This window comes from Pteronotus mesoamericanus, unplaced genomic scaffold (assembly GCF_021234165.1).
Source record: "Pteronotus mesoamericanus isolate MK-2021 breed Mesoamerican mustached bat unplaced genomic scaffold, CSHL_Meso_final contig_78, whole genome shotgun sequence".
Taxonomy (NCBI): Eukaryota; Metazoa; Chordata; class Mammalia; order Chiroptera; family Mormoopidae; genus Pteronotus; species Pteronotus mesoamericanus.
Window position 1 is genome coordinate 19,714,240 of NW_026555258.1, and position 13,440 is coordinate 19,727,679.

General features: G+C 46.2%; 1 protein-coding gene across 5 annotated transcripts in view; it reads right to left on the reverse strand.

Annotated features, from left to right (window-relative positions):
• PALM2AKAP2 (PALM2 and AKAP2 fusion) overlaps positions 1–13,440 on the reverse strand; it is a 399,871-nt gene that overhangs the window by 93,506 nt on the left and 292,925 nt on the right. The window contains exon 1 of one of the 5 annotated variants that reach the window (XM_054584545.1): positions 6,883–7,053. The exons of the other annotated variants lie outside the window; for them this stretch is intronic. The gene's annotated coding sequence lies outside the window, so the exon portion shown is untranslated. Of the gene's footprint in view, positions 1–6,882; positions 7,054–13,440 lie in introns of those variants that run through there. 5 annotated transcript variants of the gene reach the window in all.

Sequence of the window (13,440 nt, forward strand, 5' to 3'; positions counted from 1 at the left end):
TTAAAAACAATGTACACATTGTGATTTCATGCAAGAGCAATGCCTCCCACTCAAGGCCCATCTCTGTGCCGCATTTAACACTGGATTGATCTTTTCTCTAAAGGACAAATGAGCCCAAACAGGAATAATCACAAGCGCTTTGGAGAGGATCTAAGTTTCCAATACAGTTTGTTCATTCTCCTCCCCAAATGAATGAATTCTGCTCATCTGGAACTGTGTCAGAAGAGCATTCCGGCTCTTTTGCAAGGATAAAATGTTCTAATGCTAAATACGAATTAGCCAGGCTAACTATAGCCTTGGAACCACACAGCACACAGCACATGGACCTTGATTTTTCATACGCCTACAGAGAGACCTTTTGAATCCAGGGTTGTGAAATACTTGAATTTTCTGCAAAATTAATGAAGATTTATTCCTTTGGGAATAAAATCACTCTCCCAACTCCCCACATAAAAGGGGCTAAACAATGGTGTCTTTCTCTGTTTATAGGCTGTATCACAAAACTTAACACAAGGCATCGCTCCAGACCAAGTAACTTTCAGCGTGATTCCACTGTGCCAATGACGTCATGAGAACGCGAGCCAATGCAGCCAGGGAGGGGCTGGAGGCAGTCAGTTAAGCGCCTACAGGAAAGTGTAGTTTGGCCTCCTCACACCTTCTACACAAACTTCACCCAGGTATGGGGCTCAGGTGGGCCCTGGCAGAGCACTGCCTTCAAAGCTGAAGTCATGCCGGGTGGGAGGAACGGCAGGGAGGTTCTTCCCTGTCCTCGGCACAGGGGTGGAGCCTTCCCGGGCTGCAGGGCCAGTCTCTGCCCCGACATACGAAGCGTTAGCTCGGTCCTAGCCCGCAGTTCACCACAAAGAGCCTGGCAAGAGTCACGGGCTATGGAGAGGAAGGCCACCTAAGGAACTCTCTCTCTCTGTATAGAATTTGGTGTGGTGTGGGTGGCAGTTCCAAGCACATGCACTGTCCTTCTAAGCAACAAAGGACTCTATACCGGGAAATCCTGGTAGACTTCCCTTGCGAACCCCACCGACCCGGAGCACTCTAAATGCTGTGGAAACCCAGCCCAGCCCCCTCTGACAAGCCAGGAGCAACTGCTCCAGCATCACTGTGATCCTTACTCTGCACAGTAACAATCCTTCGCAAGGCCCCCTTGCTAAAGCACGTGTGAAGCCATAAAATATATCCTTAGGTGTTCAAAGAGAGGTTTCTATTCCTGAACTGTTTTCTCTCTCTTTACAAACTGAGTCCATTTCTTACCAATCCTATACAGCAGATAAGGAGTCCAGGCACCCCACGGAGCAGAAAGCTCAAGCAGAATCCACAGACCTGTTGACACAGCCCCAGAACTGCCTGCATCACCTGGTACGTGGCGTCACCAGGAAAGCTGCTGTGAAAGGCAGTATCCAGGCTCCTCCCGGATGGGTGTCCTGACAGCGTGTGCCAGGGCCTAGGACTCCCTACACCAACACTGGGGCGATGGGGCCACATGTCCAGATGTGCGGCCCAAGTGGGTCCTTCATGCAGAGCTGAGGTCCTTAAACGGAGTACAGACGCCAGATGGTCACTGGACCTGAGTCAGGCGGTCCGTCCCACCCCCACATTTCGAGCCGGGACTTCCCTCTACAGACAGTGACTAAAAAGAAAACTTCATAGAGGCATCACAAACTGAGTGAGGTGCTACGATGTTCTGCTTTTTTAAAAATCATGTTGCTAGTGAATTCCCCAGCTGTTGTCTAACCACCTCACTTCCTTAAATGGACAAGCTCATCCTAGTCCACGGACTCACTGCTGGCTGGCACCACGAATTTGGTGGGGAGGTTTGGACCAAGGGCAGAAGATATCTTTCATGTGTTTGTTTACAAGCATGATGTGTAGTGCTTAAGAACTAACTCCAGATAATGTTTCTGGTGTGTCTACCTCACCATGGTGCTAGTTAATAACCCATCTAACTGGCCAATTGTACTGCAAATCTGTGAAAAGTTAGATGGTAAGACAAAAAGGATGGGATCCACTAGGCCTCTCAGGCTTGTCTGAAAACCTTTTTCATGTTAACCCTCATTGCAAATCTTTGCTTAATATACTAATCCACATTCCTGTCTCGGTGACAGACTAAACTCATAAGAGCTGGCGCAGGGAGTCCCACTGACTCTCGTCACCTGCTGGTCATTGAGTGAGCTTAGAGCCCAGGATTACGGCCCTGAAAACTTGGGTCCATTTTCCCAATAAGAAGCAATTTCTGACGTACTCAAATGTTAAAGGGAACAAATAAAGAAGCCTGGAAGAAGCCTCAATACAACAGTGCCAGTGCTTTGGGAGTCAGGGGAGGTCAAGGATATCTACCAGACTCCCCACCCCCTACCCCGCCCCCGTCCAAAGGAAGGAGCAGGAGGGTGGGGGTGAAGGTCAGGCTTGGAGAACGTCCATGCTCAGAGCTTCTTGATGAGATCAGTGCAAAGGATGAACAACTGATCTGCTACACAATTGCTGCAGTTTCTAAAACCAGCTTTAAAAACTGTGTACTTATTTGCATCTGACATAAGGATGAAAGACTTCGGTGAAGAAAACAACCAATTTTGGGAAGAATACCACATGGGCAAGGTGCTCCCATATACATTTCACTTAACAAAAGGTTTGAAACAGGTAGGTTCTGTATTCCCATCCGCACAGAGGAGCACAGAGGAGGGAACGAAGATTCCATCGGGGCTGCTCCAGGTCTCATGGGGACTGGCCCCCCCCCGCCCCCCCTCCCCGATCTGGCTAACTACCGCACGGGCTATCAGCACGGGCTATCAGAGTATCGCGCATTTGGCTCAGCTCATCCCATTTGCCCCAGCCCAGCATCAAAACCAACCCCAAAGTCCCTGCTCACACCTAAGAAAAAGAAGGGCTCCAAGGTCAGCGACATTCCCCACCAAGTCCTGCAGCTCTCTCCCCTTCCCTGGCGTTCACACCACGACACTCGCAACCAGGTCATGTATCACACAAGGCTTAAAAGGCAAAACAGCAACAACAAAAAAATCCCACCCCTCAGATCCACTGAAAGGAAGTGCCATTATTTCACCCCCTCCCCATCCCCGTCCCCTGTCTCGATAAGGAAATCAGCAGCATTTTTCTTCCAAAGGGCACCTTCTCCAGTTGCATGGCCCACCTGGTCACTCTGAGGCTCTGACCAAGACGGGAACAAATGCTAGTCACATGTCCCTTGTTCCTACTCAAATGTATCCCCTTGTGCCCTCCTAGACTGGGCAGGGGGGAATCAAAGGAAGAGAGGGATCTGTGGACCAAGGAGGCCCCGAGTTCCTTCTCCCACGCTGTCGGTCCTCTCCCGCACCTCCTCCATCTCAGAACTCACTTCAACAGGAAAAAAGAACCCTTTGCAGAACCTTGGAGAAAGTGCACCCTGTTTTATTGTAGGAAGAAGGGAAGGTCTTGATGTATTCATTTTTCTGGAACCCAACTTTCAAGGGAATGGGGCAAAGAACAGAAATGACATCTGTACCTGGATGTTAGTTTTCTCAAAAGCCAGCCTCCAGAGTCTGACCTGGAGAAGGTTCCACAATTAACACTTCTACGTGCCCATAAATCATAATTCATATCTATGTCAAAATTGCACTGAAGCTACAAGGTCCTGACCTGTCAATGGAAGCACAACGGAATATCCACCAAGGTAAACTCGCCAAAGCAAGAAGTGAGCAAGCCAAGGCACTCACTTGTTACATTTTAGAAACATTTAATCAATAATGGTTGAAACACATTTTTAAGACTTAGGTTTAAACTTCAGTTAACATTACTCTATGCATTCCACTTAAATATTCTAATCAACCAAGTATCACTTAAGCCATATAAAATCTATGACTTTCTCTTTGGGCAAAATGAAATTTCCTGTTGGGATAGAGATGATTTCAACTCTTCTGAAAAACGTGTTTGAAGAGCAAATGTCCAAAACTTGAACAGTAGTCGTAACATGTATTCTTAGAAGGAAACTGGCTGACAGAGACGAATCACCCATTGTGGTTCAAGAAGGCGCTGTCTCCCTCAGCCCCAAGCCACCCAAAGTACTGCTGGGTGAAACTGGTACTTTTTTGAGCTTCACAGAAAATCTGCCTCTAGGTGTTAGGTTTACTAACACTAAAATTGTAACTGATGAGTATATTAATTAATGACTTCAAATTTCCAATAGCTGGCACAGGATCCCTGGTCAATCATCCAAGCAAAGAGTGACTCGTGTTTCTCGGGATCATAGAACAGCCATTCCAGAGGCTAATTCGAGGCAGATCAAGGTTGAGAAATGTATAAAATTAAAGAATGGAGCTGAACACACCATCCCCTTGGTCTTCAGAAGTCAATTTTCAGCATGCTCCCATTTCGGTTATTTAAATCCCTCAACACAACCTCCATCTAAATTCCATTTCATCTCTATTTGAAACATTTCTCATTACCCTACTAAGTAGACTTGTCATGACAACACAATAAAAATCTGGGACATGGGTGCTTTAGGAATCTAAGAAATCTAAAAGGATATCTGGACAATAATTATAATAATTAACTAGAAAGTCCAGGGTGTCAGCCTATTTAAAAAGAAACATTTAATATGTTAGTTCTATACTAAAATATTGACAGTTTTTTAAATTAAAAAAAAAAGTGGACCATTTGCTCTGCACTTGACAATAAAGTTCAGACAGCCTGCTTCAATTTTATGATCCTGAGATCTGGAGACTACTGAGTCACAATGAGCCCCTTACGAAAGTGAAATAAATTCTCACAACACTACCCTGAACTCTGCGCGCAGGAAGCTGTGCCAACTGTCATTCCAGAACTATGAGATAATGGGTATTTCACAATGTTTGTCCCATCTGAAAGCCCAGCCATCCTCCTCGGCATCCCCGAAAGGATGTGGAGGGTACCTGGTGCCAGAGGAACGGCCCAACAGTTCACCACACAGTTTGCTAGGTAACGGGCTGGGAGATCCAGGTAGTATCACTTTCGTTTTTCCTGGCTCACCACTGATTTTATTGGAGCAACCCAAAATAACTGCAGGGCCCCCAAGCCCCACGGTGTGCCCACTCAAAGGAGAAAAATGCCCTTTAAGGAAAGAGCCTGTGTCAGACTGGGGAGAGAGCTGACAGGGGACAGCTGTTCATAAGGTGCTTTATTTAGGGCAAGTTTCGATTCTTACAAGGCTTTTTGTTCAAAGAAACAGAGTAAGCTCCTTACCAGGTATACCTCCTCTGGAGGTACTACTCGGAAACGTCATTGGTCAATAAATACATTCAGGGAGGCTGCCAGGCTGGGAGAAGTGTTTAAATTAGGAACATTTCCAGGGGCGGGGGGGGGGGGGGACAGGCATGATGCTCAAGTGAACGCTTTTTAATTAGAGTAAAGCCAAGGAAACAAGTCCTCGGGATTACAACGGTGAGAGGTGGGTTTGTTCTTACTCAGCTTCCAGGCGCCTGGAAATGTGTGTTAAAACGGAAGGGTGTGTCCTCTGAGAAATTAAACTTCTCCGCAGACTCAAAGATACATTATATACGCATAGATACATGTGGGTGTGTGCAGTTTATTTTCGAGGGTAAATACACTGCGGGGGTGGGGGGACGGAGGGGTTTGCCACAAGTAATGGTGCTGCACTGAAAACTGCTACAGGGAAAGGTACAGATTTATCAAAGTCTAACCACAGTCTATCAGAGCCAGATGACTACTACCCCACGTGGGAAGCTGGCTTTACTTGGTTCGCGGAGCTCATTCACCGTCTCTCTAAGCGAAACACCTCTCTCTAAGAATGCCCCCTCCCTTTTTCGGATGGCGGAGGGACCCCCCGGGCTGGCGAGCGTCTAGTCTCAGCGCCCGGGAGCTCAGGAACCCGGCTGCCGGTCTTGCTCCCCAGAGTCCTCTCGCCGCCTCGCTCCCGCTGCAAGGCAGCCCGCCCTTTGCCTTCGGTTCTTGCTGGGCCAACGGCGCCACAGCTCCCAGGCTCCCCGCTCTCAGAAACACCGATTCAGTCCGGTCCTCCACTACCTTTCTCTAGATTAATGTCTCAGGGTGGCACATATCTCCTGGCCCCCTATTCCCGCGCGCGCCGCCTCCACGGGCACCGTAGGCACAGTGTACCCAGCGCTTATCACCGCGATGCTCCTCTTCGTCTTCGCTAAGTGTCCCAAAAGGCCCCAAATAGGCGTACCTTCCGGCTTTAGCCAGGATAAAACACCAGATCCTAACAGCTGGAATCCCAGCCTCCAGCCAAACTTCCAGGTTCAGCTCGGACCCGGACCCCCTCTTGCCTCCCAGAGCAGAAGGGCTGCTCCCTCTTCGACCGTCATCTCTGGAGTTCAGCTCCCCAGACCAGAAAAGGCTCCGGCTGGCCGGGACCCGGGCCTCCCCGGCCTCAGTCTCTAAGCAAAGCTCCCGACTTCCGAAAGCGCCCCCAGCGCTGCCATCTAAGGAAGCAGGACCCGCGCCTGCCCCCCCTCCCCCCCAACACCGCTCCCCTGTCTGAGGTGGCGGCTATCGCGGTGTGATTTTCACTGTTTCCTGTACAGCCAGCTGTGTGTGTATTGGGGAGGCGTCTTAAGTTTATTCTTTTTAAGCATATATAAGTTAAAAAGTATGGAATAAAGCAGCCAACAGCTTGGCCCTCTCCCAAACCTAGGAATTCAAAGACACATGGCCACAGCCCTGTCTATCCAGGTGTTCTCCCCGTACGCGCTCCGCTAGACAAGTACCATAAAAGCCCTTTAAGTTCCGAGGTAGTCCCCAGGACTCCCCAGATCACCGATCCCTCCCGGGCCACCTCTTCCCCACACCGGAGGCCCCAACACCAGGACGGGAAGGCGCCCCAGGGACCACGGACCTCAGCGCCACAGCTTGGACACCCACCTCTGGGCACCGGATCCTGAGGACGCAGTCCTCAGGCTCCGCTCCAACGCGGCGCGGCCACTGCCTCCTCCTTGAAGCGTCCAGGAGACTCTGGAGAAACGCGCGTAGCAGCCCCGGGCTGGGGCAAGAGCATCTGTCCAGAGCCGAGAGCCGTAGCCGCAGGGAGAACTGGAGGGCTGGGAGCGCCACCCGCCGATTCCCGGGCCCGCCCCTTTCCGCCCCTTCCCCGCCCCTTCCCCCGCCCGCTCCGGCCCTACCCAACCCCCTCCTGGCAGCGGAACTGGGGCGGGAGGTCCGCCCCTCTGCTTCTTCGAACCAAGCCATTCCACCCCAACCTTATCTTTGTGACCTGGGAGAAATCTACGGGCAAACCAAGAAATGAATGGATGGGTAGAACACAGGGATGGAAGGATGGAGGGATGGAGAAGGAGGAGCAAGGGGATGAGGGGTTGGGCAAGTGAAGCCGGGTATTTCCCAGCGGCAGAGGGGGCTCGACGTCTGGGTGTGTGTCGTGGGTGGGCGTGTCGGCCTGTGTGCATGTGGACGTGGGTGTTGGTGTATGCACAGGTGTATATGAGTGTTTAAGGAAGTGTGTGGGAGCATGGGCGCGCTCACAACGCCCGGAGGGGCGGGGTTTCTACCCAAGTTGGGGGAGCGAGTCTGTCTCATCCCTTACCCAGCGCCACAACTGTCCCTGGGTAAGTCCCTGGGAGCGGCTGGGAAAGCATCTTTGTGACAGAGATGGGGTCTCCGTGCATTTGGGGTTTCTCCTTAATGGTGCCCAGAGACTGAGGTGTGCAAAGGATGCTTCGGGAGCACTGACTCGCCAGAGCCTTCATGCTGCCCTCCCCTTTGTGGCCGCCAGTGGCCTGGTGTCAAAGCGCGTGTGTTAACAAAGCCAGCGCTGGGGAAGGTGGCAGCTGATACACTGCGTGGGCCTCGGTCAGGTGGGTGGCCAGCCGTCCCTCGCTGCCGAGCTGTATGAAATTTCAGTCTGTAATCCCCTCCCCCACCATGAATATTTAAATAATGTTAATAACCCTTTGAAAACGGACGGTCTAAAAATCCTGAGAGGATACACACAACACCACCCTACCCAGAAAACAGCATTTAAAAACCTAGTAGTTATCTTACTCTGCACATTTTCTGCAGAGGAAAATAATATAAAGTCAGACTTCTTGACCTTAACTTTTCACTAGGCATGACTAAGAGTTTCATTTTCCTAGTGATTCTCTCCAACCTTGCAAGTCAGAGCTTCTTCCTCTCCTTTGAGATTCCACCCTCGGTTGGAGCTGCTGGCCAAGGCCCTGGGGGCCTCTTCTGAGAGTCAGTTCTGTGGGCCAAACAGTGGGGAAAGATGGCCCCCCGGGGTCTAGTGCTTCTTTCCTAGTCCACGAAGGGCCCAGATTTCCAGTTTAAAAAATATATATATCATGAGGAACTGCCCAGAAAGCCTGTTCACTCAAAGGAGGTTAAAAATGGTACTCTGGGAAGGGGGTGGGGGGCCCTTCTTTCCTGTCTTGACCTTTGTTCACACCTTCACTCAGGGAAGGGGTAAAGTCTACAATGGAGACATCCGGGGTTCTCCTCGGGCTTCCTGAATATCAATAGGCTTCTTTTCCTTTGCATTTAGGAATTATTTCACTAGTCTTTGTGTATGTTTGTTATTTACATTCTTGAATTCCAATAGAATTTACTGAAGAGTACCTCGGGATCGCTTAGGCCTCATCCCTTTCCTTTTCTCTCCTCACCTCTCCTTTTCTTCCACTCCTCACATCACTGACTTAAGAAGTTAAATATTTGGGTGCCCTACACTGTGATCAATTTTTACCATTTTACTATCATGTGAAAAACTCACATTGGAACGAGCATATTTGGGTACAGTTATTTATTTATATGGACCACAGACTCACCAAGGAAAGATTCTAAAATCACAGTAGAGGTGAGATTTTATAAACAGTATCTTGGCAGGTGTACCATCACTCTTTCTTCATATGTTCCCAAGTTTGAATACATGTAAAGTTTACATATGAAATTTGTTTCATTAGAAAAAGTACAGCAATTCACACCAGATATACTGTGAATTAGTTCTTTCCTAAAGCAATATCAATGTTAATACTAATATTAACTTAATATTATCCTTATGTTTCTGTTAATATTAATTTTAACATTCTGGTATAATGTATAGAAAAAATGGGAATATTAATTTAGGGAAAAAAAAATGCCTGTTCAATAAGTATTGATTTACAAGAACATTTCCTTCTCTTACATCTTATATTAAAGAAGTAGCCATGATTAAATTAAACATTTTTATATAAAATGCTTGGTATATACCAGGTGCTCAGAAGTGTTTGTTTAATTTGTCCAGTGAAAGCAATGCCAGGGTATAAATGTCTGCATTCAAAAGTAAAAACTTTTTAATTAACATTTTCTCATTTATTTTCCCCTAGGTCAACAATTCTCAATCAAGGATGACTCGATCCCCGAGGGAACATTTTGGCAAGGTCTGGAGACATTTTTGTCATGGGGCAGGTACTCCTGGCATCTAATAGGTAGAGGCCAGTGATGTTGCTAAACATTCGAAAGTGGACTGGACAGCTCCCCCTCCCCCCTCCCCGCCCCCACCAACAACAATAAAAAATGATCACACCCCAAATGTCAAAGTGCTGAGGTTGAGATAGCTTACTCTGGACGCAAAGCCAGTACTAAGAGCCACAGATATCAGAACTCCATTTGTGCTCATTGAAATGTAGACTCCTGAGCTCCGCCTGAACCACCTAAGTTGCAATCTCTGGGGGCAGGGCCAGGGAAACTGGACTGTAAGGGCTCCCAGGTGATTCTTAAGGACAGGGAAGAGCAAGAAATGCCAGCAGTGGGAAGGGACTTCATTACCCAGCGCATGCGTACGGGCTCATCACATCATATGTCTTTTAACATAATAACAGTTATTAGAGCTGAGAATATCTTATGAAAGAAGCACATTTAATCTTCTAGATGCACTTTAGAAGCGCATTTGAAGAAAGTAAAGGGCAACTAATTCTGTGGGGAAAAAAGACATAGTGGGATTTGTAAATATTGAATGCTCCCCAAGGCCCTACACCATTTAGGACACAAAACCTTCTACGTAGATTTTGCTTGGCAAGAGAGAAAAAACAGAATTTCTTTCACAGTTAGTGTGCATCGTGCTCGAGTTGTCTCTGCCACACTGCTGGCCCACTTTAAACTGTGCCCTGAGCAAAAGTGGTTTCCGGGGGACCCAAGAAATAGAATGCACTTAATAATGAAATGCCAAAATTCAAGCTCATGTTTCCGGGGAAGACATCTGCCTAGACAAAGATTGACAAAGCCTCTTTTCCCCAAACTGAACAAAGTGAACCAAATCTAGCAAATAATGGTCTAGCAGTAGCCACATGCTCCCAAGCCTAGAAGAGTAGTAAAAGCTTAAAAAAAGACCTGCGTCCTGACTGGTGTGGCTCAGTTGGTGGCATCATCCCACAAAGTGAACGGTCTGGTCTCCAGTTTGATTCCTGATCAGGACACATGCCTGGGTTGTAGGTTCGGTCAAGGCACGTACGAGAGGCAACCAGTTGATGTTTCTCTCTCACGTGGAAGTTTCTCTCCCTCTTTCTCCCTCCCTTCCCCTCTCTCTAAAAAATAAATAAATAAGTAAATAAAATCTTTTTTTAAAAAGTGAGTGGCTCAGAGAGCTGATCTGAAAACTCAAAGGAAGGGCCGAGACTGGCATCATAAAAGAGAATTTGCCATTTTCTCCTTTAGCAAAGGGAAAGAACAAAGAACCAGCTAGGTGTCATCCTCACATGTTAAATATGTCACACAGAAAGTAAAGGTTGATTGGGGGCCGAGGGCAGGGGGGCCGAGAGAATAAGAGGGAAAAACAAAACACCGAAAGGACTGGCCCACATCAAACCAACAGTCCAGATTTGTGGGGCTTTCCCACTAGGCACCAGGTGGAAAGTTAGAAACAATCCCAATCCCAAGGGCATCCCCATGGGACTAGAGGTGCCTCTCAAAACCTAAAAGAAACAAACCAGGGGAAATATTTGCAACATACAGAACAATGGGTTACTATCTCTGATATGCAAAGAGTTCTTACAAATCAGTAACAAAATTACCATCTACCTAATTTTTTAAAAAAGTTTATAGATAAATAAGCATAACTGGCCATTGAACTTGTGAAAAGATGCTCAAACTCTCCATAATTAAATGAATGAAGTGAAAATATTGGGACAATATATTTTGCCTATAATACATATGGGTAAATATATAAAATACAAATATCTATTGTTGGTGAGGGAATGAGAATTGAGTGACTGTACTATGTTGATGGAAATATGAATATTAATAAAATGGCAAATTTGGGAGATAGTTTGGTGCTATTTCTTGAGATAAAAAGTGTTTAAACAGTGTCCAAGTGCAATTCCTTTTTGGGATTCAGGAGCTTATAAAATCTATGGAGTCAGATGAAAGGTTCGGGTATTGGGGAAAAGTCAGTGAATGGGAAATTCTTGATCACAGGGCCAAAATAAACATATTTCATATCCACTTTTAAAGTTGTTTGATGTTGTATGTTGTGAAGTAATAAGCATTTCCGGTAACTCCTAGACCTCTGAAAACAGGATTTGTTTGGATAAGCAAAGGCAAGGGGCTTGTACTTGGCTCAGTGCATATAAGCGGATGTCAGGCAAGAGAGATTTGAGATTAAGAAGTTGGACAAAGTAGGAAATCAGAACAAGAAGCCACCACAAGAACCCCACCCCACTTGAGTTAATCACTTGAGTTAAAAATCCATAAAAATTGTGCGGTGGGCACTAATCAACCTCCAACACTTTTCCATTCTTGAGGTCCAAGAATGGAAAAGGAAAGATTTAATATATTTTTATATTTAAATATATATTTAAATATATATTTAAATATATATTTATATATATATAAATAAATATATATATATAAAATATAAATTTAAATATAAAAGGAAAGATTTATTCCTGCAGGCTTATTCCATTCTTGAGGTCCAAGAATATATTTCAATTTAAATATAAATATATTTTTATATTTAAATATATATTTAAATATATATTTAAATATATATTTATATATAAATAAATATATATATAATATATATAAATAAATATATATATAAAATATAAATATATTTTATATTTCAATTTAAATATAAAAGGAAAGATTTATTCCTGCAGGCTGAAGGACTTGGGACAGGTAACCAAGTAACATCTAGGATTCACACAGATCATTTGCTTGCTTTCTAGTTCAAATAGTGGTTTTACCCTGTTCCTCTGGATGTTTTGTACGTTTAGGGATTTCCCACTTAAGACATTTATCTACTGATCTCCCATTCCTATTTAAGGGAAGAAGGGTCACCTCCAGATAATGTGGCCTTTTCACAGAAGGGATAATCCAACCACAGACCGTTTTAACCAACAACTTTATGAATCTACAACATATAAGGCTGACATGTGTCCGTCTATGGACTATTTGTATGGACTGGTAGCTGTGTTTTATCAAATTAAAAGCACCCTTCTTAAAAACATCTCTTCTCAGAGGTCAAGTCTGGTTGCAGAGCGGTGGTCAGCTCTAAGACTTGCAAATCCGTGTTTCCCAAGCTGGCTCACATGGAGAGAAGCTGGAAAATGCCGAGGAAGAAATTCTGGGTTCATTTTGCTAGGCGATCTGGGGCCCGGGAATCGGTATTTGTTTACGCTTGCCACCTGATTCCCTGCACAGCCTGCTCAGGGAACCACGTGGGGTGAATGCAGTCCCCTAAGGGGGTAGGGGGAGGAGAGAGCAAGCGGATGCAGAGATAGAGACCCTGTCACCTGAGAACCCTTGGCTCTTGGGCTGTGTTTACTCCTGTTCTTGGCCTAGTTTGTGTGCCTGCCTTTCCTTCATTTCCTCTCGAGGGTCTCTGGCTTCCTGTGCCCATGTGAGTTCCTTTCCTGCCTATTCCACATTTATTTCCTTTCCCTGCATCCTCACACTTGGCGTTTCCTTTGCCAAACCCTCTCACACAAGGAAAAGGTGATCTGATTATATCCACCCCAGCCTCTTGAGACCCTTTCTTCAAAAGATCTTTAAAAACACTCCAACAAAACATTCCCAAACCCAAGCAACATTTGCCCAGCTCATCGCTTTCATTTTGTCCCACACCATAAGTGGACCGTGCCTTTCTCTTCATTGCCAGAGTAGCATTATGTCATCCAGACTGCCCATTGTAAGATGCATTTAAATGGTACCATTATAAAGACAAAGTCATACATTATTCCACACTAGAATCTTCAGTGGAAAACAGCAACTTGGGAAGCCCTGTGTTAGGATGGAAGAAAGAGGCTATTTGTGGAGGGGGATAGAAGGGTGAGAAAGGGAGAGAGCGCCGAGGACAGGGACCCCTGGCGAGGGCAGCAAGAGGCACAGATGACTACATGGGACTACAGTGGGTCCCACAGCTCGGTTCCAGCAGCCTCAAAGCTCGTGTGCTAATTACAAGAATGTACCCAAGTATTTCTTCAGTAGTTAACAACA